The following is a 25,000-nucleotide window of genomic DNA, read 5'->3' on the forward strand; positions in this document are numbered from 1 at the left end:
CCTTCTTCCTTCTTTGTTTCCTCTCCTCTCGATTTCCTCCGTTTTTCCTTTCCTTTCCTTCTTCTCCACTCTTCCTCTTCTTCTTCCTTCTTCCTTTTTCTCTCCTCTAATTTAATTCTCCTTTTCCTCCCTTCCTTCAGACATATTTTCACCCTTTTTCTTTTCCATCTTTTTTTTCTCATTTCATTTCTTACGCAATCTCCCTCTCCCTCATTTTTTCCCTCTTCCTCCTCTTCCTCTTCCTCCTCCTCCTCTTCGTCAGCCAATCACGTCCTCAATTTTGGGCCTTCTTTTTCTCCCTTCTTCCCTCCCTCCTCCTCCTCCTTCCCTCCCTCCCTCCCTCCCATTACCTTCCCCTTTTCTCTCCCTCCTCTCCCTTCCTCTCCCTTCTCTCACTGTGGTATTTCTTACTCATCCTGTTTCTTGTCAACGCCACATAGGCCTCTCTCTCTCTCTCTCTCTCTCTCTCTCTCTCTCTCTCTCTCTCTCTCTCTCTCTCTCTCTCTTGAGGTGAAAAACAAGAAAGAGAGAGAGAGAGAACTCAGAGACAGACTAACAGACAGACAGAGACAGATACGGACATACAGACAGACACACACGACAGACACAGACATAGACCCATATACAGACAGACCAATAAAACAATAAAAAATATATATAAAAAAAGAAAATAACATGTCTGGAATGAGGGAGGAAGATAAAAAAAATAGAGAGAAGAAAGGGGAAAGGTGGGGAGGGAAGAGGAGAAGGGGAGAGAGAGAGAGAGAGGGGGGGAGAAGGGGAAGTTTGATGAGGGCTTTAGGCAGTCCAGACACACCCCATCACCCCGAGGGGATTATGGGGTGAAGGGAAGGAAGGGAGAGGAGAAAAAGGGGTGACGTGAGCGGAAGGAAGGAAGGGAGGATTTGGGGACGAGGAGGAGGATAAGGGTAAGGTAAGGAAGGGAAAGGAAGGGAAGGGAAGGGAAATGAAGGGAAGGGAAGGGAAGGGAAGGGAAGGGAAGGGAAATGAAATGAAAGAAAGGGAAGGGAAATAAAGGGAAGGGAAGGGAAGGGAAAGGAAGGGAAGGGAAGGGAAATGAAAGAAAGGGAAGGGAAAGAAAGGGAAGGGAAGGGAAGGGAAATGAAGGGAAGGGAAGGGAGGGGAAATGAAGGGAAGGGAAGGGAAATGTAGGGAAGGGAAGGGAAATGAAGGGAAGGGAAGGGAAGGGAAATGAAGGGAAGGGAAGGGAAATGTAGGGAAGGGAAGGGAAATGTAGGGAAGGGAAGGGAAATGAAGGGAAGGGAAGGGAAGGAAAAGCGCGGGAACAGAACTAGAAAGAGGAAAATAACGCAACGATATGAAAAGGAGGAAAGGAAACAAAGAAAAGAAAATGGATGAAAAGGGGAGTCTAGAAGAAAGGAAGAATAGGGCAAAGAGGAAGAAATAACGAAGGTAGAAGGAGGCGCAAAAGGGCAGAGGAAGGGAAAGAAAGAGAATGAAAGAAAAGGGAAAGGAAGTGAAGAGAGGGAAAGGAGGAAGAGGAGGAGGGAAACCAAATAAGGGAAGGAGGAGGAAATGGTGATAATGGAGGAAAAGGAGAAGGGAGGGAAAAACCGAGAAAGGGAGAGAAGAGGGGAAGGAAGAAGAGGCAATACGTGAAATGAAGGGAAATGATGTGATAATGGAGAGAAGGGAAGGGAAGAAGAGGGGAAAGATGGGCACTTAACAGGGAGGAGGAGGAGGAGGAGGAGGAGGAGGAGGAGGTAGAAAGGGAAGTGAATGGAGGTGACGATAGGATGTAAAAGTTAGGCGGAGGAGGAGGAGGAGGAGGAAGAGGAGGAGGAGGAGGAGGAGGAGGAGGAGGAGGAGGGAGAGGTAAGGTCTTCCATCCATCCCTTCTCTAATGTGTCTCTCGGCCATTTTAAGCAGAGGGGAAAAATATCGATTAGGTCAAAATTTTCCAGCTCCCTTTCTCCTTCCCTTCTCCCCTTTTCTCCCCCTCCATCCCTTTCTCCCTCCCTTCTCCCCTTTCTCCCCCTCCATCCCTTTCCCCTTCCATCCCTGTCCCTCCCTCCCCTTTCTCCCCCTCCATCCCTTTCCCCTTCCATCCCTTTCTCCTTTCCTCCTCCCCTCTTTCCCCCTCTATCCCTCTATCCCTCTCCCCTTCCATCCCTCTCCTTCCCTCCTTCCCTTTCTCCCTCCCCCTTCATACCTCTATCCCTCTCCCCCTCTCCTCCCCTTTCTCCCTCTCCCCCTTCCTCCCTCAATCCCTCTCTCCCTCTACCCCCTCCCTTTCCTTTAAGTAACTATACCTCTACTTGATATATCGAGTGTCCTATTCAATAAGTGCTCGAAGGAAAGGAAGGAAGGAAGAAAGAAAGAAAGAAAGAGAATAATGAGACTGACAGAAAGAAGGATGAGAGACAGAAGGAACGAGTTTAATAAAAAATGAAAAATTGAAAAAGTAAGAAAAAAAAGAACGAAGAAAGACGAGGAAAGAAGAAAAGAAGGAAACAAAGAGGAATGAAAAAGAAAGATAATGAAAGAGAGATACGAAGAAATGAAAAAGAGAAAAGCATTGAAAAGTAAAGGATAACAGAGAGAGAGAGAGATTTTGTATTTTGGGGAATTTTTTGGATTACATTTTAGAATTTTATGGGATTTGAGAATTTTTTGGGAGTTTTTAAAATTTGGGGGAGGATTTTTTGGATTTCCATAATTTTTTAAATTATTTATGGGAATTTTTGGATTTTTGGAGAAAGAAACAAGAGGGCAAGAAAATGAAGATAAAAAAAGGAAAAGGAATAATAAAAAACACCATTATTTTATTTTCTCCCGAAATTTGCCTCGCGGGTTATTTCTGGAACCAATTCCTTTTATGTGCCGCAAAATGATTAGTTATTTTCGTGCCCAAAGACACTTATCCTAATTAATTAACATATTATGATGTGACCCCGTCCTCACTCTCTCCCTCCCTCCCTCCCTCCCATCCTTCCTCCCTTTCTCCCTCCCTCTCTTCCTCCCTCCCTCCCTCCCATCATTCCTCACTCTATCCTTCCCTCCCTCCCATCATTCCTCACTCTCCTTCCCTCCCTTCCTCTTATCATTCCTTCCTCTCTCTCTCCCTCCCTCTCTTCCTCCCTCCCTCCCTCCCATCATTCCTCACTCTCTCCTTCCTTCCCTCCCTCCCATCATTCCTCCCTCCCTTCTCCCTCCCTCCCTCCCATCATTCCTTCCTCCCTCTCTCCCTCCCATCATTCCTTCCTCCTTCTCTCTTTCCCTCCCTTCCTCCCTCCCTCCTCCTTCCCTCTCCTTTCCTTTATCATTCCTTCCTCTCTCTCTTCCTCCTCTCTCCTTTAATTCCATCTTCCTTCTAATTTCCTTCCTCCCTCCCATCATTCCTTCCTTCTCCCTCCTCCCTCATCATTCCTTCTTTCCTCCTCCTCCCATCATTCCTCCTCCCTTCTCCTCCCTCCCTCCATCAATCCTCCTTCTCCCTTCTCTCCTTTTCCTTTCCTTCCTTCATCTTCTTCTTTTTCCTTCATGTCTTTTCCTTCTCTCCCTCCCTCTCTTCCTTCTTTCCTCCCTCCCTTCTCCCTTCTTCTTTACTTTCCTTCCTTCACTTTATTTTCCTTTTTTTTCCTTCCTTCTCTCCTTCAATCCCTTTCCTTCTTAACTTTTTTTTGTTTTCCTTATATATTTCCTCCTTTCTTCCCTCCCTCCTTTCCTTCCCTACTTTCCTTCTTTATTTTCCTTGTTTTCCTTACACAGTTTTCTCCTTCAATCCTTTTCTCTCATATATTTTCCTTCTATGTATTTTCTTCCTTCTTTTCCTCCTTTTCTCTTTTCCTACCCCTTTATTTCCTTTTTTTCCTCTCCCATTCCTCTCCTTCCTTCCTTCTCCTCTTTTCCCTCCCTCTTTTCCTTTCCTCCTTTCCCTCCCTTTCATTGCTTTTTCCTCCCCAGTCTTTTCCTTTCTCCCTTTTCTTTTATATCTTTTCCTTTTTTCCCTCCCATACATTTCCCTCCCTTCCTTTTTATTCTCCCTTATCTCTCTCTCTCCATTTCCTCCTCCTTCCTTCCTCCCTGTCCTTTCATTCACTACCTCCCAATTAAACCCTCTCTCCCTCTTCTCTCCCTTCCTCCCTCCCTTGCTATCTCCCTTTTATCCATCCATCCATATTCCCTTCATCCCCCTCCCCCCTTCCCTCCATTTCCTCCCTTCCATTTCCGCTCCCTTCTTCCTTAGTCTTATCAAGTATATGGTCACCTCTCCGTGTGTGTGAGTGTGTGTGTGTGTGTGTGTGTGTGTGTGTGTGTGTGTGTGTTGGTCTCATATAACTTTCCCTGTGTAATACAATTGGACGGGAATAATATACGGTAAAAGGAGGAGGAGGAGGAGGAGGAGGAAGAGGAGGAAGAAGAGGACGAGGGAAAGGCTGAACCCAAAATGAAAGGATTAAAAAGGAAAATAAAGTAAATAAAGAACAAAAGGAAATGGGAAGGGAGAAATGGACTAGAGGGGAAAGAAGAGAGGCCAGAGGAGAGGAGAGAAGAGGAGGAGAGAAGAGGAGAGAGAGAGAGAGAGAGAGAGAGAGAGAGAGAGAGAGAGACAGACAGAGAGACAGAGAGACAGAGAGAGGCAAAACAGGACTGAGAAAACACACACACCCACACACAACCCTCCCCCACACACACACACACACAACACAATCACCACCACCTCCTCCCAGCAACACACCCTCGCACACACACACCTTTTCTCACCTCCCCCTCACCTGCCCTCACCTGGCCTGACCTAGCTCACTCCGGGCGACCTTCCTGCTCCACATTTAGCCCAGTTACGTGTTCGCCAGACCAGACGCCGCCCTACACAGGCTAATATTAGACTTAAAGATATCAGTGTGCTTCGGTGACCTTCCTTCCCGCTATCCCTTCCCTTCCTCGCGTCCTTCAGTGCTTGGTAATGCTGCCGGTGGGGAAGGAAAGGAGAGGAGAGGACAGGAAAGGGAAGGAGAGGAAAGGGAAAGGAATGAAAGGAAAGGAAAGGGAAGGGAAGGAAAGGGAAGGAAAGAAGATTAAAGGGAAGAGAAGGGAAGGAGAAGATACGAAAGGGAAGGGAAGGGAAAGATTGAAGAGGAAAGGGAAGGGAAGGAAAGAAGAGGAAAGGAAATGGAAGGGAAGGGAAGGAAAGGAAAGGGAAGAAAAGGGAAGGAAAGAAGAGGAAAGGAAAGAAAAGGAAAGGGAAGGGAAGGGAAGAGATGGAAAATGAATAGAAAGGAAAGGAACCGAATGGAAGGGAAGAGAAAGGGTGAGAAAGGAGGAGAAGGGAAGGGAAGGGAAGGGAATGAAAATGAATAGAAAGGAAAGGAACCGAATGGAAGGGAAGGGAAAGGGTGAGAAAGGAGGGAAAGGGAAGGGAAAGGAAGGGAAGGGAGGGAATGAAAAGGGAAGGGAAGAGAAAGGAAAGGGAAAGAAAGGGAAGGGAAGGGAAGGGAGGGAATGAAAGGGAAAGAGAAGGAAACGAAAGGAAAGGGAAAGGAAGGAAAGGGAAGGTAAGGGAGGGAATGAAAGGGGAAGGGAAGAGAAAGGAAAGGAAAGGGAAGGGAAGGGAAGGGAGGGAATGAAAGGGAAAGGGAAAGGAAGGGAAGGGAAGGGAAGGGAAGGTTGTCGCCATGCATTCCTTTCCTCCTTGAAGTAATTAATGCATTGCGTCATCAGCTCAGTTTTCATGTTTTATTTTTGGTGTTCATGTCATGGTTAGTTTTCCCTTCGTTGTCTTTGTGTTCTTTTCCTTCTTCGTCTTCGTCTGGTTATTCTTCGTTTTCCGCGCTGTCTCCTTCTTTCACCTAATCCTCCGCTGCATAATCCTAATCCTCCTCCTATCCCTCCTCCTCCTCCTCCTCTTCTTCTTCCTTATCTCCAAGCTTCCTCCATTTACTTTTGGCACTCTCATCGTCCCCTCCTGGCAACTTAAAGCACTACTACTACTACTACTACTACTACTACTACTACTACTTATAGTTTTCCTGATTTAATAGCAAGTGAATTATTAGAAACACTTGAACTTGAACTTACTCCTCTGCTGTCAAAAAAAAGTAGTAGTAGTAGTAGTAGTAGTAGTAGTAGTAGTAGTTGTTGTTGTTGTTACTGTTGGCATTTTCTTCTTGCTACGGTATGAGGGGGTGGAGAGGTCACGTGACACGCACACCTGAGAACATTAAAGCTACCTTACCTGTCTTTGATGTGAAGTGGGTCAGTAGGTGTGTGTGTGTGTGTGTGTGTGTGTGTGTGTGTGTGTGTGTGTGTGTGTGTGTGTGTGTGTGTGTGTGTGTGTTTCCTTGCTTCCTAACTTGCTTGCATTCTTTCTTTTCTCCGTATTTCTCTTTCTTTTATTTTATTCATTATTTTATTCTTATTTTTCCTCCTCTGTTTCGCTTTTTATTTATTTATTTTGCTCTTTCATAGTATGTTTCTGTGTGTGTGTGTGTGTGTGTGTGTGTGTGTGTACTGCAGGTGTGGAGCGTGGCAGCCGAGGATAATCAATAGACACGAAGGCCAGCTGTGAGGGAGTCAGCCACGCCTTTGTCTGGCAGGTGTGGGTGTGGAGCAGGTGTGTGGAGCAGGTGTGGGGGGAGGGGGAGGAGAGGAAGCTGTGATTGTGATGTTGCAGATGTGTGACAGTTTTGGAGGAGGTCTGAAAATGGGGTTTGACAGGTGTGACAGGTGTGTGGCAGATGTGTAGTAAGAGAGGAAGCTGTGACTGTAATATAGCAGGTGTATGGCAGGTTTGGAGGACGTGTGTGTGTGTGTGTGTGTGTGTGTGTGTGTGTGTGTGTGTGTGTGGTTTAACAGATGTATAGGAGATGGGAAAGATCTGATTGTAATTTAGCAGATGTGTGACAGATATGGAGGAGGTGTGTGTGTGTGTTTGTGGAGACAGGTGTATGACAGATGTGTACCAGGTGTGGGAGGTGTGTTTTCAGGTGTGTGCAGGTGTGGAGTGTAAGTTTGGTGGTGGTGGTGGTGGTGGTGGTGGTGACATATGTTTACTGAGGAATGACATCAAATTATACTATGTTCTCTCTCTCTCTCTCTCTCTCTCTCTCTCTCTCTCTCTCTCTCTCTCTCTCTCTCTCTCTCTCTCTCTCTCTCTCTCTCTCTCTCTCTCTCTCTCTCTCTCTCACTTGCACTTCCCTTAGAGAGAGAGAGAGAGAGAGAGAGAGAGAGACTAAAGGGAATAAGCGTTAGGAAAGAAAGGATAGGAAATAAAAGGAGGGAAAAATAGTAGAATGTCATACTTTGGAGAGAGATCAATGATATTCTAGGTCAAGGCCGAGAGGGGGGTATCACGGGACCATATAATCAAATTTCCCGACACAGGAACTTCAGGATCTAATTCAATTTGTCTTCTAATCTTCATGTTATTTTTTTATACTTTTTTCCATCTTTTTCCTTTGATTTTTTGTCCTTTTCCTATTTCCTTTCTTTATTTTTTTTCATTTTTTTGTATTTTTCTTTCAGCTTTTCTTTAATATTTTCTTTATAATCTTTTTTTGGGGGTTTTCTGGGTTATCTTTCTGTTCCTTTCTTTTTTCTTTTTTCTTTTCTTTATTATTTTAGTCATTCTTTATTTTTCCTCCTTTTTTCCTTCATTCCTTCATTCCATCCTTCCCTTTTATCATTCTCTTTCTCCTTCTTTCCGTCCTTCCTTTCTGCATTCTTTCCCTCCTTTCCTTCCTCCCTTTCTTTCTCTCCTTTCCTTCCTCCCCTTCTTCATTCTTTCCCTCCTTTCCTTCCTCCCTTTCTTTCTCTCCTTTCCCTTCTCCCTTTCTTTCTCTCCTTTCCTTCCTCCCCTTCTTCATTCTTTCTCTCCTTTCCTTCCTCCCTTTCTTTCTCTCCTTTCCTTCCTCCCTTTCTTTCTCTCCTTTCCCTTCTTCCTTTCTTTCTCTCCTTTCCTTCCTCCCTTTCTTTCTCTCCTTTCCTTTCTCCCTTTCTTTCTCTCCTTTCCTTCCTTCCTTCCTTCCTTCCTTCGTTCCTTCCTTAAACCTTCCCTTTATCCTTCTTTCTTTACCTCCATCCTTCGTTCTTCTTCTTCTTCCCTTTCTTTCTTTTTTCTTTCTTTTTTTATAGTTTCTTCTCCTTTCTTTCTCTCCTTCTCGTTTTCTTTCCTGATTTCCTGTTTTTTTTCTCTTTTTTTTCCTCTTTTTCTTTGTTTGCTTGCTCTCTTACATTCTTCCTTTCTTTCCTCATCTTTTCTCTATCTTTTCTTATTTCTTTCTTTCTCCAGTCTCTCTTTTTCACTAACATTAATTTTATTCCTCCTTTTTTTTTCTTTCTTTCCTTTTCCGTATCTTTCTTTCTCCTTCTCTGTTTCTCTCTTTTATATCTTTCTTTCTTTTTTATTTCCTTTCTCCTTTGATTCGTTTTCGCCCGCAATTTTCTCTCCCATAACTTGTCTTTTATGGGTCTCCGTCTCTTTCTCTCTCTCTCTCTTTCTCTCCTTCGAACCCAACTCTCCTCTCTCTCTCTCTCTCTCTCTCTCTCTCTCTCTCTCTCTCTCTCTCTCTCTCTCTCTCTCTCTCTCTCTCTCTCTCTCTCTCTCTCTCTCTCTCTCTCTCTCTCTCTCTCTCTCTCTCTCTCTCTCTCTCTCTCTCTCTCTCTCTCTCTCTCTCTCTCTCTCTCTCTCCAATCACTCAGTTTCCTCCCTCCAGTTTCTTCTTTCCTCCTTTCTCTCCTTTCTTTTGTACTGTTAATATGATTCATTTCCTCAACTTTCCTCTCTTTTTCTATATCTGTCTGTTAATCTGTCTATCTTTATCTGTATCTATCTATCTGTCTATTCTCTATATTCTCTCTTTTCCTGTCATTACTTTCCTCTTTCCTCTTTCTTCGTCTTCTTTTTATTTTCTCTTCGTCTTTTTCTTCTTTTCACAATCACTCAAGTTTGGCCCTTTCTGTTTTTTGCATTCCTTCTTCCTTCTCCTTTCCTTTATCTTTCTCTATCTATATATCAGTCAATCTATTTATCTATGTAAATGTCTATCTGTCTATCTATCTATCTCTTTCCTCTCCATTTGCAGCCTCTTTTCCTCTCATTGATCTCCTCCCTCCTTCCCTCCCTCCTCTTCCATCACATCTCTCTCTCCCTCTCTCTCCCTCATTATCATTTATGCCCTAATCCCATCGCCACACCCTTTCCTCCCCGTCATAAACTGTGTCTAATCATCTCCCTCATGCTCCCTCCCCTCTCTCTCTCTCTCTCTCCCCTCTTTCTCTATCTCCCTCTATCCTCAGTTCATGTGTTCCATCTTTCTCTCTCATTCTCTCTCTCTCTCTCTCTCTCTCTCTCTCTCTCTCTCTCTCTCTCTCTCTCTCTCTCTCTCTCTCTCTCTCTCTCTCTCTCTCTCTCTCTCTCTCTCTCTCTCTCTCCTTTTTCTTTTTCTTCATCTTTTCTTCTTCTTCTTCTTCTTCTTCTTCTTCTTCTTTATCTATCTATCTATCTATCTGTCTATCAATGTGTGTGTGTGTGTGTGTGTGTGTGTGTGTGTGTGTGTGTGTGTGTGTGTGTGTGTGTGTGTGTGTGTGTGTATTATAAGTTGGCCCAATTCTTGATGCAAATGGATAGTGCTGCTGTATATGTTTAGAAGTAGTAGCAGTAGTAGTAGTAGTAGTAGTAGTAGTAGTAGTAGTAGTAGTAGTAGTCGAAGTAGTCGCAGCAACAGAAATAAACAGAAAATAATTATTCCTCAAAAAAAAAAATGATTCAACTTTTTATTTTCAACTTTCCAACTAAATTTCCGATTCTTTTAACTTCTCTTCAATTTCCCTCCCGGTAAGGCTCCTTTATGTCGCTGCCCGGGATGAATGGAGGGAAGGGGAGCAAGAGGGAGGGAGGAGGGGAGAGAAAGGAGGGGAGAGAAGGAGGGAAAAACCAGGAGAGGGTGCGTAAGAAGGAGGGACGGAAGGAAGGGAGGAGGGAGGGAAGGAAGGTTAGGTCAGAGGATCTTAGAATTCTTAAAGCTGCCTTGTCGAGGGGCGAAAAAAAAGGCCACAGGTGAGAGAGAGAGAGAGAGAGAGAGAGAGAGAGGTCACCCAATACTCATGATCGGTTTTCCAGGTCAGTTTTATCCTAATGGGTCCCAGGCCGATACAGAGAGAGAGAGAGAGAGAGAGAGAGAGAGAGAATCTACGTCTAGGCCTACCTTCTCACACATCTACTCTCCAGGAAATGGCGTACTTCTTTTTTCCTCTCTCTCTCTCTCTCTCTCTCTCTCTCTCTCTCTCTCTCTCTCTTTCGTATTTCCTTCTCTTCTTTTTTTACCATTAAGAGAGAGAGAGAGAAACAGTCGCTCACACTGAAATGGGTGGTGTGTGTGTGTGTGTGTGTGTGTGTGTGTGAGAGAGAGAGAGAGAGAGGCCCCTTGTTGATAGAAAAGAACGAAAGTGCTGATGGACAGTAATGAGAGAAGAGAAGGAGGAGGAGGAGGAGGAGGGGGAGGAGGCGGAATAGGAAAAAGGGGAGGAAAATTGAGGCATAGCAGGAGGAGGAAAAGAGGGAGGAGAAAGAGCAGGAAGGGGAAGGCATTAATGAAAATCAAATAGTATTAAATGAAGCAAAATAGATGATTCTCTAAGTTCTATAATGAAATAACTATTAAGGATTTGTGGCTGAAAGTCTGATTATAGAATGGAAAATGAGTAACTATTTATTGGATTATATGATAGATAGATAGATAGATAGTTGGATAGATAAATATTTAGATAGTGGAGAAGAGAACAAAATAATGGATATAAAGTTTATTTGAATGACTTAGACAAATATTGGGATTCATGAGCAGTAAAAACAATAACTAAAAATATTATTGATAACACAGATAGTGATGAAAATAAAACCGTACAAGACTACCATCAACAATACTAAACATAATCTTTTTTTTTTTCAATATAATACCATTTTTAAATATATGTATCACCACCTTGAAACAATAAACACAAACAAACATTACGTAGTCTGGAAATGGAAAGTCTTATGCATCTCACACACACACACACACGCACACACACATACATAAACACCACACCTACATATATACACATAGCCACACGCATACATACCTTCACGCCCACGCACCCATTCCTACAGGTAAGGCACAGGTGTGGGGGGGGAGGAGGAGGAGGAGGAGGAGGAGGAGGAGGACTTACCTGAGCCAGAATACTAAAAGCTCACCTGTTCCCAAGTCAATATTTACAGCTAAGGGGAGAGAGAGAGAGAGAGAGAGAGAGAGAGAGAGAGAGAGAGAGAGAGAGAGAGAGAGAGAGAGAGAGAGAGAGAGATGAAGGTGAAATGTTTTTGGTGAGAGGGAAAGTATTAGTCTCTCTCTCTCTCTCTCTCTCTCTCTCTCTCTCTCTCAACACACACACACACACACACACACACACACACACAGGTGAAGAAGCACTAATTAAACGTTTTCTCTCCTTCCACAGGTGAGTACACACAGAAGGAATGACGTCACTGCTACACCTGATGACGGCATGTGAAGGTAACGCCTATCTTTCTATTTTCTACCTTTTATCATCTATTTTTTCCTTTTTATCTCTCTTTCTTTCCCCCGTCCAATCCCTCCCTCTCCCTCCCTTTTCCCCCCCTTTCCTCCCTTCCCCTCAGCCATCCTTCTCCCTCTCTCCCTCCCCCAATCATGCCGTTCCTTCAAGGCCGTCTACAGAGGGGGGGGGGGGGGGGGGTAGGCCGTGACGTGCATAATATGTGATGTGAAAAAAAATGAATAACATGATATAATTATATGAATATAAACGTGAAACATGGATATGAATATAGATGTAAAAGATATGAATATATGATATGAATATGAATAAAATAGGGTTATATGATATGCATGAAAAATTAATATCAATAACTTCCATGTTACTGGGATGTGATAGGCTGTTATGAATATGAATGTGATTATAATGAGTATATGATAATGACATGATACGATAAAAAAACATATTATCTAATGTGGATATGAAGGTGTTATATTGTTTAGATATGAATTTGAATATCATACAACATATATGGTATCTATGTATAAATGACTATAAAAGACTTCGCTGACAAGTTTCGATTGATGTATATGTATTTTTATCACTGTTATGCATACTTAATGAATAAAGTATTTGTTCAGCATATTCCTATCCAATAATAGTTAAGTAACAGTTTGTTTGCAGTCAGTTATCTTTTCTATGAATGTTAAAACAAGTAATAATATTAATAAACAAACAAAAAACAGAAGGAAAACAGTGAGGTTGAGGCCTGAAGGTTGAGGGAGTGAAGAGTGTCCTCCCCTCTAAACGGCCTTGGTTCCTTCCCCTCCTCTCCCCTTTAATCATCCATCTCCCTCCTTCTCCCCTTCCCTCCCTCTTCCCCCATTCCGTCAAGAGGTAAACAGAGTATTTTGTTCACCTCTCATCCCCACCAGCATTTCGGGGTGCGGGGCATAGGAGGGGGACAGGGGGTTTAGGGGGGCATTGACGCTGCTGTTTACACCGTCTCAAAAGGTTTGTTTATCAATGGATCTTCAGAAACGTTGCGCCGCCCCATCTTTCGGGATATGCGTTTTTTTCTTCATTTTTCGACGGATTGCTGGATTACGGTGTTTTTGCGTATCTCGACGTCCCGATGTAGTATGTGTTTGTTTGTTTAATGGATCTTAATTACGAGTATTTCCATTATTTTCCCGAATTTGTTGCGACTGTTGTATAAACGTTTTGATATGTTCGTCTTACTTTTTTGTGTGTTGAAAAAGCGAATTATTATCATTATTATTATTTACTGTAAAGGATGCAGCTCAAGGGCAAAAAATAAAGAAAACAATGAAAAAAAGCCCGCTAATCACTGCTCTTATGTAAACAGCAAAGAGGATTGGTCGAAAGAGAGGTCAATTTCGGGAGGAGAGATGTGCCGGTACTCCTCTTGAATAAATAAATCAATAAAATCAATAAAAGAGAAATAAATGAAGCTTTTGTATTATTTGCTTACGAAAAACTGCATCCCTTTTCCCATTTTTCTCTTCTATTATTCGCTTATTTGCTGTCATTATTTATTTCACTATGTATCTTGTTTGGACGAATGAAAATCTAAGGAAAATACAAGTTAATTTCGTGTGTGTGTGTGTGTGTGTGTGTGTGTGTGTGTGTGTGTGTGTGTGTGTGTGTGTGTGTGTGTGTGTTCTCTCTTTTTCTCGTGTTGTTCCTTTCTAGATGTTATTTTGGGGCTTTTGTTGTTATTGGACGGCGTTTTCCATACGCCTTGTCAGACCATTGTTTCAGGGGAGACTTGTGTGTATTGCCCTCGCTTCCTCCCTCCCTCACATCCTCCGTTCCCTACCCCAACTCTCTCCCTCTCTCACACCCTTCCTCCTCACCTTCCTTCTTCTCTCCTCCTCTTCACACTCTTTCCCTCTAGACTTGCTCAGATGAAGGAACGATGATGCAAAAAGAAGGATTTGATTAGACAGGGATAAGTGTATATGTGTGTATAGATATATGTATGGGTGTGTATGGAAGAGGTCAGATAGTTGTGATAGAGAGAGGTGATGGAAATGGGGGGAAGGTGATAAGGGGGATGTGTGTGTGTCAGGGTTGGTGTGATAAGGTTACGGGTGTGGGGGGGGGTGAGGGGAAGGTGTTATTCTTAAAGTTAATGGATCCTTCTTTCTTTAGTCTTCCCTTTTTGCATGTTGTTTTCTATCTCGGTTTTTTATTTATCTTTCTTTATCTTCGTCTTTTTTCCTCCCTTCATGTTTTTCTTAATGTTTTCAGCCTCTTCCTCCTCCTCTTATTCCTCCTCCTCCTCCTCCTCTTTCCCCTCTTGTGTCTTTCCTCTGTGTGTTTCAGGCTCCTTTTCTCTTTTTTTTTTGTCTCCGTTTTCTCTCCTCGATGTATTATTTTTTTTTTATCTTCTCCTCCTCCTCCTCCTCCTTCTCCTCTTCTTCTTTTGTCTTTCTTCTGTACGTTTCTTTATCCTTCGTGTTCTTTCGTCCGTCTCTCTTCCTTGTTGTTATTTCCTCCTCTTCCTCGTCCTCTTTATTTTCTTCCTCTTTTCCAGTCTTCTTTTTATATGTTTCTTCCAAGATCGTTCTCTTCCGTCTGCCCTCCCTCCTTGCTTTACCTCCTCCTCCTCCTCCTCCTCCTCCTCCTCCTTCAACTCTGTCTATTTCATTATTCAAACGTCAAGATCTAACTCAACTCTACCTTTGGCTAATTAATTCATCGCACCTGCTCACCTAATTATCTTCTCTTCCTTCTTACACGCGTAGCAATCAATCGCAGGTTAATTAAAGGGATGCGCACCTGTTTACCTTCATGTGCGTGGAATGTTTTGATCTTTTTGCACCTGGCTGTGAGGAGCGTAATGGATAGTGATGGTGTTGATGGTGATGGTGTTGATGGTGATGGTGGTGGTGGTGTTGGTGTTGATGGTGATGGTGTTGGTGTTGATGGTGGTGGTGGTGACATTATGTAGCTCTTTCTCCTCTTCCTCCTCCTCTCCTCTCCATGTTTTGTTTTTTTTTGTTTTTTTCAACCTTTTTCTTCCTCCTTTTTTTCTTCCTCAGTCTCCTCCTCCTCCTCCTCCTCCTCCTCTTTCTATGTCTTCTTTCTGTGTGTTTTTTGCTCTTTTTTTTCTTTCCTTATCTCCGTCTTCTCTCCTCCTTGCATGTTTTTTTTTAATCTTTTCAACCTCTTCTTCCTCCTATTTTTCCTCTTCCTCCTCCTTTCCCTCCTCTTCCACCTCCTCTTCCTCCTCCTCTGCCTCTTATGATTGATTTTTTTTAGAAAGAATGTATCTCATTTTTAACGCATGTATCATAATAGATGTTAATATTAATAGTGTGGTGTATCGAGGTATTTTTTATGTGTCATGTCCGGAGAGTGTGTTCAGGGGCTTCCGGCTGGTGGTGGAAAATCGAAGGGCCTCCCCTCGCAGTAACTAATTTTCTATGAACCAGACAAAGGAAGAAAATGAGTGCGTGATGTGGTACACTATTATATCTTAGTTTGGTATATACCTGTAGTTCCTTTATATGAAAATGATACTTGGAGGTAATGCAGAAATGTGTATTGTCCTCCTTATGTCTTTTAGGAGGGAGTAAAGCCTTAAGAAGTGTATTGTTTAAGAGAAAGAAAATGGAAAATATACGTTATGTTATGTGCTGTCCCGTCACCCTGATTGGATAATAAAGCATAAGTTGTGATTGCCGGCTCAGACTTAAGCCATAAACTTATTTTCTTTCTATAGGAACAAAGCCATCAAGGCGTATGTGTCTTAATCATATATTTTTAATCTCAAGTTGCTGGAATGACTAAGGAGGAAAAAAAATATGCAGCAAGTCTTGTAACACCGGTTTTGGCAGCGACGTGTGAATGAAATATTGATGAAAAAAATGAAACCAGAAGAAAAAAACTATAAAAAAAAATTCGACCGCATTACATAGCATCGGCAAAAAAGGAGCACTTGTATTCATTCATGAGAGAGAGAGAGAGAGAGAGAGAGAGAGAGAGAGAGAGAGAGAGAGAGAGAGAGAGAGAGAGAGACGTATAGGACAAAAAAAAATCAATACGAGAGAACAAAATAACAGGAAAACGCGGGAAAAATGACAACACAAAGAAAAGGGCGCCGGAAAGGAGAGAGAGAGAGAGAGAGAGAGAGAGAGAGAGAGAGAGAGAGAGAGAGAGAGATGCCTGCGTGATTGACTGACTGAGCAAGTATCTTACGCAAACGCCTCACGCTTCATACATACGCTAACCTTGACAACTACATCGACACTGACCCATTGAACCAGACTTGTGGTGATGGTGGTGGTGAAGGTGGTGGTGGTGGTGGTGGTGATGATACACAATAGCAGCAATGTTGGTGGTGATGATGGTAATGAATGAAAGATAAATATAGCAGAATGATCTTGGGTCGTGGTGATGATGATGGTGGTGGTGATGGGGTATATAGGTGGTGGTGGTGATGATGCTTAATATAATAGCAATGTTGGTGATGATGGTGGTAATGAATGCGAGATAAATATAGTTGAATAATTTTTGTGAGTGATGATGATGATGGTGATAAATGATGACGGCGTTCGTGATAGTGATGATGGCCACAGTCATGAAGTTACGAGAATGAATGACCAATATACACTAATAAGAAATCTTCACACTGGGATAACTTAACTAAAATGACTGGCGTATGAACCTGAAAAACCGTGACACTGAGATTATTGTGTTTTCTATTAGGCAAGAAGGGGAAACTCAATAACATTTCCCAATCAACCCTCAATCATAGGCTTTGGAGGTTGTGGCTCTCGAAAGTTGTGGTGGTTGTGGTGGTGGTGGTGGTTGCAATGAGTGGGTTCCGATCGTAATAATTGTGGTCGTGATCGTGGTCAGTCAGAATGTCGTTGACTGGAAGAGTGCACCAACAAAGAGGAGAGGGAGGAAAGAGAAGAGAAAACGTGTAAGAAAGAAAATGGTAACGCGATTGAGAGTGTAGAGGCTTTGAAGGGAAACTTTCTCAGACTGAACCAGATCTCTCCACTATTCACCTTAACGTTAGGAAGAATAAAAGCTAACCAAATGATATACAAGAGGTCTCGAATACGGTACTTTAGCAGAATATAACAGAGGGTCCAAGAAATAGTTACTCAGTTTAATTGTGACTGTAATTGCTTTAGATTTTGTTGATAATTGCAATGTGTGTTTGTGATTATGTAAGTTGTGTTTTGTATGTGGAAGAGAGTGAAGAGGAGGTGGTTATGTATGAGAGAGAGAGAGAGAGAGAGAGAATAATGCCCTTCTCACAGATATCTGATTTCACACGTTACCTGCTTATCAGCCTGTCACCTGTCTCTCTCTCTCTCTCTCTCTCTATCTATCTATCTATCTATCTATCTAATGGCAGACGCTCTCGGTAAAGGGAAGTGGTTTGGGGAGGAGGAGGAGAGGGAGGGAAATAATGAGGAAGGGGAGGTAGGTCAGAGGTGAGCGGAACCGTCCCCTCCCTCCCCTCTCTCCCTCTTTCCTCCCTTTCCCTCCCTCTCTCCCTCCTTCCATTCTCTGCTCCCTCCTGCTTCCTCCGTCCACTTCCTTCCTCCCTCTTCCTCCTCCTTTCCGGCGCCCTTTTCTTTGTGTTGGCATTTTTTTTCCGCATTTTCCTGTTATTTCGTTCTCTGGTATTGAATTTTTTTTGTCCTATACGTCTCTCTCTCTCTCTCTCTCTCTCTCTCTCTCTCTCTCTCTCTCTCTCTCTCTCTCTCTCTCTCAAGTGTAAGTATAATGTGGTTTTCATGATATAATTTCAATGATTCAAAATTACACAATGTTTGGTTACAGTGTTTTATGGTGACGATATAGTTATGCATTCAAACAACCATCCTTGGCTTCAGTGAGGATGGTGGTGGTGATGACGGTGGTGATGATGATGGTGATGGTGGTGGCGGACATAATGGTGGTGGTATGATGTGGTGTGACGGAGAATTTGATCATTGTGTGTGTGTGTGTGTGTGTGTGTGTGTGTGTGTGTGTGTGTGTGTGTGTGTAGTAGTAGTAGTAGTAATGGTAGTGGTAATTGTAGTAGTGGTATTAGTAGTAGCAGGGACTTGTGTAATGATCGACAAGACTGGTGGTACTGGTGGTAGTGGTGGTGGTGGAAGACGAGGTGGAAGTCGTTGGGGCTGTTGAAGATGTGGCCGCGTGTTGATAATGAAGGAAGAGGAGGAGGAGGAGGAGGAGGAGGAGGTGGCAGTGGGGCTCGAGGAGGAAGTGAAGGAAAACAAGAACCACCAAAAAGAAAAGGAAAACAATAGAAGACATAACCAAAACAAAAAAGAGACAAAAGAACAAAATACAAAATGAAAGTCTAAATGCACCAGACACATCGTTATTAAGTCCTGTTGCTACCCAAACAAAAAACAGGCCTCCACAAAAAGAATATCTACTGCTTGGTGACAAAGGGTGGACTGGACTAGGCTGGCTGAGTGGCTGAGATGGGCTGGCTGATGGCTGGATGGCTGACTGAAAGGCTGTGCTGGACTGGATCGCGGGGTTGGATCGCTCACTGGCTGGCTGGAAGTTCACACACAGAGTCACCAATTCACATATTTTCTTCCAACCGCCATGTACTCACTCCTCTTCGCCTCCAGCTACACAAAACTCCACCTAAGACACTCCCGAGACTTTGATCCGTGTATGCGCTCGTGTCAGGAGGCTTGGCGAGGATGCGGCGAGGAGGTGCAAGGCGATATAAACGGCCGATGGTAACCGAGGAAGCGGAAATCGCCTTCAGCCGGCCGGACCAGTGACGCCACACAGTTGACGTTCCTCCTCGCGCGCGCTGCCGCCTCCGCAACCTTACCTGCCCGCCGGTCCGCCCATCCGCCCACCTGTTCGCCCGCCCTCACGCCCTTGTTTATTGTTTACACTCTTGCTCCTTGTGATTTAAAGGTATTACTTGCTGGTTATGTGACTGTGTGTGTGTGTGTGTGTGTGTGTGTGTGTGGCTTAGGTTGATGGAAAGGTTATGTTTGTTGTGTTTGTTTTGTTATTGTTTGGTAAATATGGTGTTTGTGTGTTTAGACTTCTGTAATGTGTGTGTATGTGTGTGTGTGTGTGTGTGTGTGTGTGTGTGTGTGTGTGTGTGTGTGTGTGTGTGTGTGTGTGTGTGTGTGTGTTTTCGTCATGTGTTCCCCGATGTCATGGTCATTGTGGTGATTGCAAACACTTGTAAGATATGGTGTGTTCGTCTCTGTTTGTGTGTGTGTTTGTGTTTGTTGTGTTTGTGTGGGTGGATGGGGGTGTAAGTGGTGTGTGTGTGTGTGTGTGTGTGTGTGTGTGCGCGCGCGCGAGACAATGTGATTCAAGCAAAAACTCGTGTCATCCTCTAACCAAAAGATCCTTAAGTAAAAATAAAAAAAATAGTAATAAATCGCGTTCGAGGTTTTGTAAGATAAGAAAAAAATCTCATGTCATTAATTTTTCTTTTATTTTGCAATTCTGAGGTTTTCGACACGACCTAAAATCTTTTAAACTTCACTACGTTGTTCTGTAGAGTTTCAGTAATGATGATGATGATGAGGAGGAGGAGGAGGAGGAATGGATGACAGTGATGAATGTTTGAAGACGGGGAGAGATTTGTCACACACACACACAGAGAGAGAGAGAGAGAGAGAGAGAGAGAGAGAGAGAGAGGAGAAGTAAAATAAAATCTCACATAATCCAATTTCAAGGTTAAATATAGATGAATAAGAAGAGAGAGAGAGAGGAATGCCTGTTGCTCTCCCTCTTTCTTCCTCTCTCTCTCTCCCCTCTCTCCCCTTTCTTCCCCTTCTTTCCTCTCCTCTACTAACTAAGGCTTCCTGCTCAGATTTCAAACAGCTGACCACCGTATGCTTGAAAGGTCGTATTGGTAGTAATGTATGGGTGCACGTGACTTGTAAATGGGGTCTGATTCGCTTGTATGGGATTTTCGTACCGAACTTGTCTTTCCTACTTGTTGTCATATTCGAGGAGTTTTTTGTTGTATTATGGATTTTTTTTCTTGTTGGTGTTGTTGTTGTTGGTGGTGGTGGTGGATGGGGGGGAAGGGGTGATGTTTGTGTTGTTGGTGAAATTCGTCGTGTTGTTTGTGGTGGTGGTGGTGGTGGTGGTAGATGGGGTGGGGGGGGGAAGGGGTGATGATGATGCTGGTGGTGAAATTCGTCGTGTTGTTGTTGTTGTTGTTAGTATTGCTGTTGTTGTCGTTATTTCGTGTTATTGTTGCTGTTTTTTTTTTATATAGGTGCATTTGTTCTATTGTTGTTGTTGTTGTTATTGTTTTCGTAGGGTATATTTCATTATACTGGAAAAAGTAGAGAGTGTTTTTTCTTCCTCTTATCTTCTTCCCCTCTATTTTTTTCCGTCTCCTCCTTTCATTATTTTTCCATCCTTTTCCTTCTTCCTTCACTGTTATTATCATTACCATTCCTCTCTTCATCATGAACATACATACATAAAATTATCTATTATATTCATTGAAAAATGCACAAGGGAAATAAAGAAAAGAGAAAGTTAACAATTAGATAAGAGAAAAGAGAAAGGAAATACCGAGAAAAAGGAAGCGGGGGAGAGGAAGAGGAGGAGGAGGAGGAGGAGATAGAAAGGCAACAGAATGGGAACAGGAGGAGAGGAAGAAAGAAGAGGAGGAACAAAAGGAAGAGGAGGAGGAAGAGGAGACGGCGGCGAGGAAGAGGAAGATGAGGAAGGTTTGGAGCGAGGAAGAAGCATGGGAAGGAAACACTGTACGAGCTGAAGGAGGAGGAGGAGGAGGAGGAGGAGGAGGAAGGGTAGGAGGGACAGGAGGAGGAGGAGAAGGAGGAAGAAGGGTAGGAGGGACAGGAGGAGGAGGAGAAGGAGGAAGAAGGGTAGGAGGGACAGATAGAGGAGGAGGAGGAGGAAGAAGGGTAGGAGGGACAGGAGGAGGAGGAGGAAGAAAAGGAAGAAGAGGAGGAGGAGGAGGAGGAGACGGCGACGAGGAAGAGGAAGATGAGGAAGGAAGGGAGCGAGGAAGAAGCATGGGAAGGAAACACTGTACGAGGAGGAGGAGAAGAAGGAGGAGGAGGAAGAAGAGGAGGAGGAAGGGGGGTTTCCGAGGTGTCGTTGACTCACGCATCATTGCCAAAGACCGCCTCGAGGAGTCACTTGGGGAGCTGAAGAACGATGATGTTGTTGTTGATGTTGTTGTTGGTGGTGGTGGTGGCGGGTGGAAGTGGTGGTTCTTGAGGTCTCAGTGGTGGCAGTGTTTAACTTTTTCTTTATTTCCATCATCATCTGCATTTTTTCCTCTTCCTCTTCCTCTCTCTTCCTCTTCTTCCTCTTGTTCTTCTTAATCTTCTTTCTCTTTTTCTTCTTATTTTATTTAGTATTACTCTTTTTACTCCTCTTTTTTCCCTCCTTCTTCTTCTTCTTCTTCTTCTTCTTCTTCTTCTTCTTCTTCATCTTCATCTCCATCTTCTTCGTCTTCGTCTTCGTCTTCTTCTTCTCCTTCTTCTTCTTTTTCTTCTTCTTCTTCTTATTATTATTATTATTATTATTATTTTCAATTTAACTTCGCTTTCTCTCTCTCTCTCCGTTCCCTCGCATGTACACAAACACACGCACTCACGCACACACACACCAGCGTTTCCTCAGCCCATGGTTACAAAAGAGAGAGAGAGAGAGAGAGAGAGAGAGAGAGAGAGACAGTCCTCTAGATGACTTAAGGAGATTCAAGCCGCCGCCTCCTCCTTCTCCTGCACTGTATCTTGGTTTTAAGTCGACGGGCTGCGAAGCGTGACTCTTTAATTAACAGGTCTCGGAAGGGGGGAGGGGGCGGGAGGGGCGGAGGGGGGGGTGTTGAGTCGATCAGTCAGTCAATCAGTCAGTCAGTCAGTCAGTCAAGAGTTACAATCACGAGAAGAAACAAATATTGAAAGAAAGAAACGTCGCAAAACTTCAAGCCAGAGATAAAAGGAATTGTGAAGGTCAAAAAAAAGGAAAATATGAAAAAATGAAAAAAAAAATGCTGCAGAGAATCATGCGTGTCGCTAGTCACATATATTCACTTGTTTTTTTTGTTTTTTATACTGTATATTGGGATTTCATATTCTCTCTCTCTCTCTCTCTCTCTCTCTCTCTCTCTCTCTCTCTCTCTCTCTCTCTCTCTCTCTCTCTCTCTCTCTCTCTCTCTCTCTCTCTCACGTCTCTACCTACCTGTACCGCTTTTTTTCCTATTTTTCTTTTTTCGCGGCAAAACCTTCCTCCTGGTGACATTTCTTGCCTCGGTGACTCATTGAGCAGTGACGGAGTGCGACGTGTGTGTGTGTGTGTGTTGTTTTTGTTTCGTTTTTTTTTTTTTTGTGTGTGTGTGTGTCGGTATTGTTGTTGTTGAGATTTGGGCATTCAGAGAGAGAGAGAGAGAGAGAGAGAGAGAGACCATGGAGGTACTATAATCATTTTTAACCTACCACAATAATCTACATTACAACATCAATATCCTGTCCATTTAACATTTCTCATAACACTTTTCAGAACACGCCAACACCTTCACATTCAACCTTCTTGTGTTCTTACTTAACACAGCAAAACAAACCAACAAAACCTTCGTGTCATCCTGAATTTCAAAACACGTTCCCCAACATCATATCTCGTGACTTGTCTTTCGTTTCATAACTGTTTCGTAATGGTTCCTTAACATGAACTTTACTGTCGCTCTTTTCTCGTCTCGTGGGAGCTTGAACGCAGGTAACAGGTAACATTGTGTGGTAGTGACTGACGGGGCATGGTAGTGAAGGGTTATGGAGTGGTAGTGATGAATGAGTGTTAATTTTTTTTTCTTTCAAGTTTCGCCTATTGCACTGGTTGGCAGAATGTGGTAGTTAAGGTTGCTGGAATGTGGTGGTGATGGCTGATGGTTGTGGTTGTAATGAAGCGGTGGGGTCGGGTTGACAGTGGCGGTGAAGGGTGACGAGGCTGCCGGTGTGTTGTCTCTGAGCGGCAGTGAGCGCTACCATCTACAGGTGTGCCGGAGTGACTGTCACCTGCGGAATGACTTGACAGGTGTGGAGTGCAAGGCGGAGATGGTGTCAGATAACGGTATGGGTGCGTGCGTGCGTGTGTGTGTGTGTGTGTGTGTGTGTGTCACTTAATAGGAATTCGTACATACGGTTTGTCACGCTTGCAAGAGATTTATCTGGGAGTTTCAACGCTGGTTAAGTAATGATCAGAGTTATTACGAGATAACATTTCCTTTTACTCACGTTTTCCTCTTAATACAAGCGTTATTTAGCCTGTTTTTTGCGTTCCATATTCCCTTGGCTAACAGTTTTATCTTTTCCTTATTTTCTAGGGACTATTTTTTATGTCTAATAGTAGTTTTTTATCGTATATTTTAGTTGTAATTCAAAACTCATTCCTGTTTATCCAATTCCTTTTTATTTTATGTCTTTGGTACTGACTAATTTGCATGTCTTTTAGTTCTTTTCATAATATAGTTTACTTGTTCTTCTAAACTCATTCTTGCTATGTTTAAATCTCTCACGCAGAAGTTAACCCGGTAGCAGCGACGGGCCAAATTTGTGGCTTTACCGTGTACCAGCGATGGGCCAAATTTGTGGCTTTACCGTGTACCAGCGACGGGCCAAATTTGTGGCTTTACCGTGTACCAGCGACGGGCCAAATTTGTGGCTTTACCGTGTACCAGCGATGGGCTAAATTTGTGGCTTTACCGTGTACCAGCGATGGGCCAAATTTGTGGCTTTACCGTGTACCAGCGATGGGCCAAATTTGTGGCTTTACCGTGTACCAGCGACGGGCCAAATTTGTGGCTTTACTGTGTACCAGCGACGGGCCAAATTTGTGGCTTTACCGTGTACCAGCGATGGGCCAAATTTGTGGCTTTACCGTGTACCAGCGACGGGCCAAATTTGTGGCTTTACCGTGTACCAGCGATGGGCCAAATTTTTAACATGATATAAACCTCCCAAATAGATGATGCATAAACTGATTACAAATGCATTGGTACTATATATTATGAAATGGTTTGCGTGAGTGATGATTTTTTCCCATTAATTCGCTTAGAGGGACCTTTAACATACATGATCCCCGCAGCTACCAGGTTAATCAGTATCTATATTCTTAAGTTCTCTTCATTTTTAGACTCCGGCGCAGCCTCAATTTCTTCGTCTGTCTTTCGTCTTTCCAATGATTTCAGTTCCTTCAAGACGCGACTATTGAAACACTTCCGTTACCTATTTGGACAACTTTTGGGCGGCATTTCTCTTCAACAATATATTTTTAGGACCACCAAGATACAGGCTCTTCCTCACACGACCAAATCATCTCTGTGTTGATTATCATCTTATCAGTTTTCACTCCTGCTCTCCTTACAACACCTTCATCCTTTCCTTCTTTACCATCAAAACCGCTCCTCTCCTTTGCAATTTTGTTTTCCCGTGTTATAATTTTTCCGAAGCCAAATCTTATACATTTCCTTTCCATTCAGTTTCCTTCCCTTTTTCTCATCACGTACCTTTTATATTGTGGGTTTCGTTACATTTTCTATCAGGCAATTAACTTTCTATTCCTTTTTTTAACCACCATCGATCTCTATCCTGTTATTACGAGTCTGAAATCTTGCCAAGCACATCCACGCCACTGCCAGACGTGCGTCGCTTTGCTGCCAGACTCACGCGGCGGTTATCGTACGTGTGTGTGGATAATCTAAAGACGTGAGAGAGAGAGAGAGATTGGGACCACTAGATGATTATATAAAGAAGGAGTAAATGAGAAGTAGGAAGAATAGAGAAGGGAGAGAAGATTGAGGAGAAGGAGGAGGAAGGAGGAAGAAGAAAAGAGAGAAAGGAAAAGGAAAGAAGAGAGAGCGTTGTACCCAAAGCTGTCGAGTTTCTCCCAAATAAAGAAGTAGATGTTAGGTTTCTCCACAACGGAAGCAGACTAACCTGTGATTGTGGAAAGTTGCATAAGAGAAGAAGCATTTCTCTATCTATCTATCCATATCTTATCTATCCAACTGTATCAATCTTTATCTATCTATTTGTCTATATCTAACTATCCATCTCTTCCTTCTTGTTTATCCTTTAGCTTTCAAACTCACTTTCTCATATTTACTCAACCATTCAACCACTCACTCACTCACGCAAGCAACAACTCCCTGTTTCCCTCCCTCCCTTCCTCTTTCCCTGTCCCACATGCCTGAACCTGCCCCAGCTAATCTGCCTCATTTCTCAACGCCAGAAACGAGGGAAGGAGGTGTGTTGCTTTTGGGGGTCTGCGCTGCATTCCTACGCCCTCCCTTCACCGCTACACACCTCCGCTGTACCCTGATGGTCTAATTCATTGATGTATGCAGCCCCTTCACCCTTTCTTGCCTTGTCGTTCCCCCTGATCCTGTCTCATCTAGCTACTCTCTCTCTCTCTCTCTCTCTCTCTCTCTCTC

The 25,000-nt window shown here is 43.3% G+C and overlaps 1 protein-coding gene across 2 annotated transcripts in view; it reads left to right on the top strand.

The window, feature by feature from the left end:
- Positions 1–25,000, top strand: part of LOC126987618 (uncharacterized) — a 54,369-nt gene that overhangs the window by 22,293 nt on the left and 7,076 nt on the right. The window contains exon 1 of one of the 2 annotated variants that reach the window (XM_050844743.1): positions 17,778–18,474. The exons of the other annotated variant lie outside the window; for it this stretch is intronic. The gene's annotated coding sequence lies outside the window, so the exon portion shown is untranslated. Of the gene's footprint in view, positions 1–17,777; positions 18,475–25,000 lie in introns of those variants that run through there. 2 annotated transcript variants of the gene reach the window in all.

The sequence above is a fragment of the Eriocheir sinensis genome, chromosome 65 (genome assembly GCF_024679095.1).
Source record: "Eriocheir sinensis breed Jianghai 21 chromosome 65, ASM2467909v1, whole genome shotgun sequence".
Classification (NCBI taxonomy): domain Eukaryota; kingdom Metazoa; phylum Arthropoda; class Malacostraca; order Decapoda; family Varunidae; genus Eriocheir; species Eriocheir sinensis.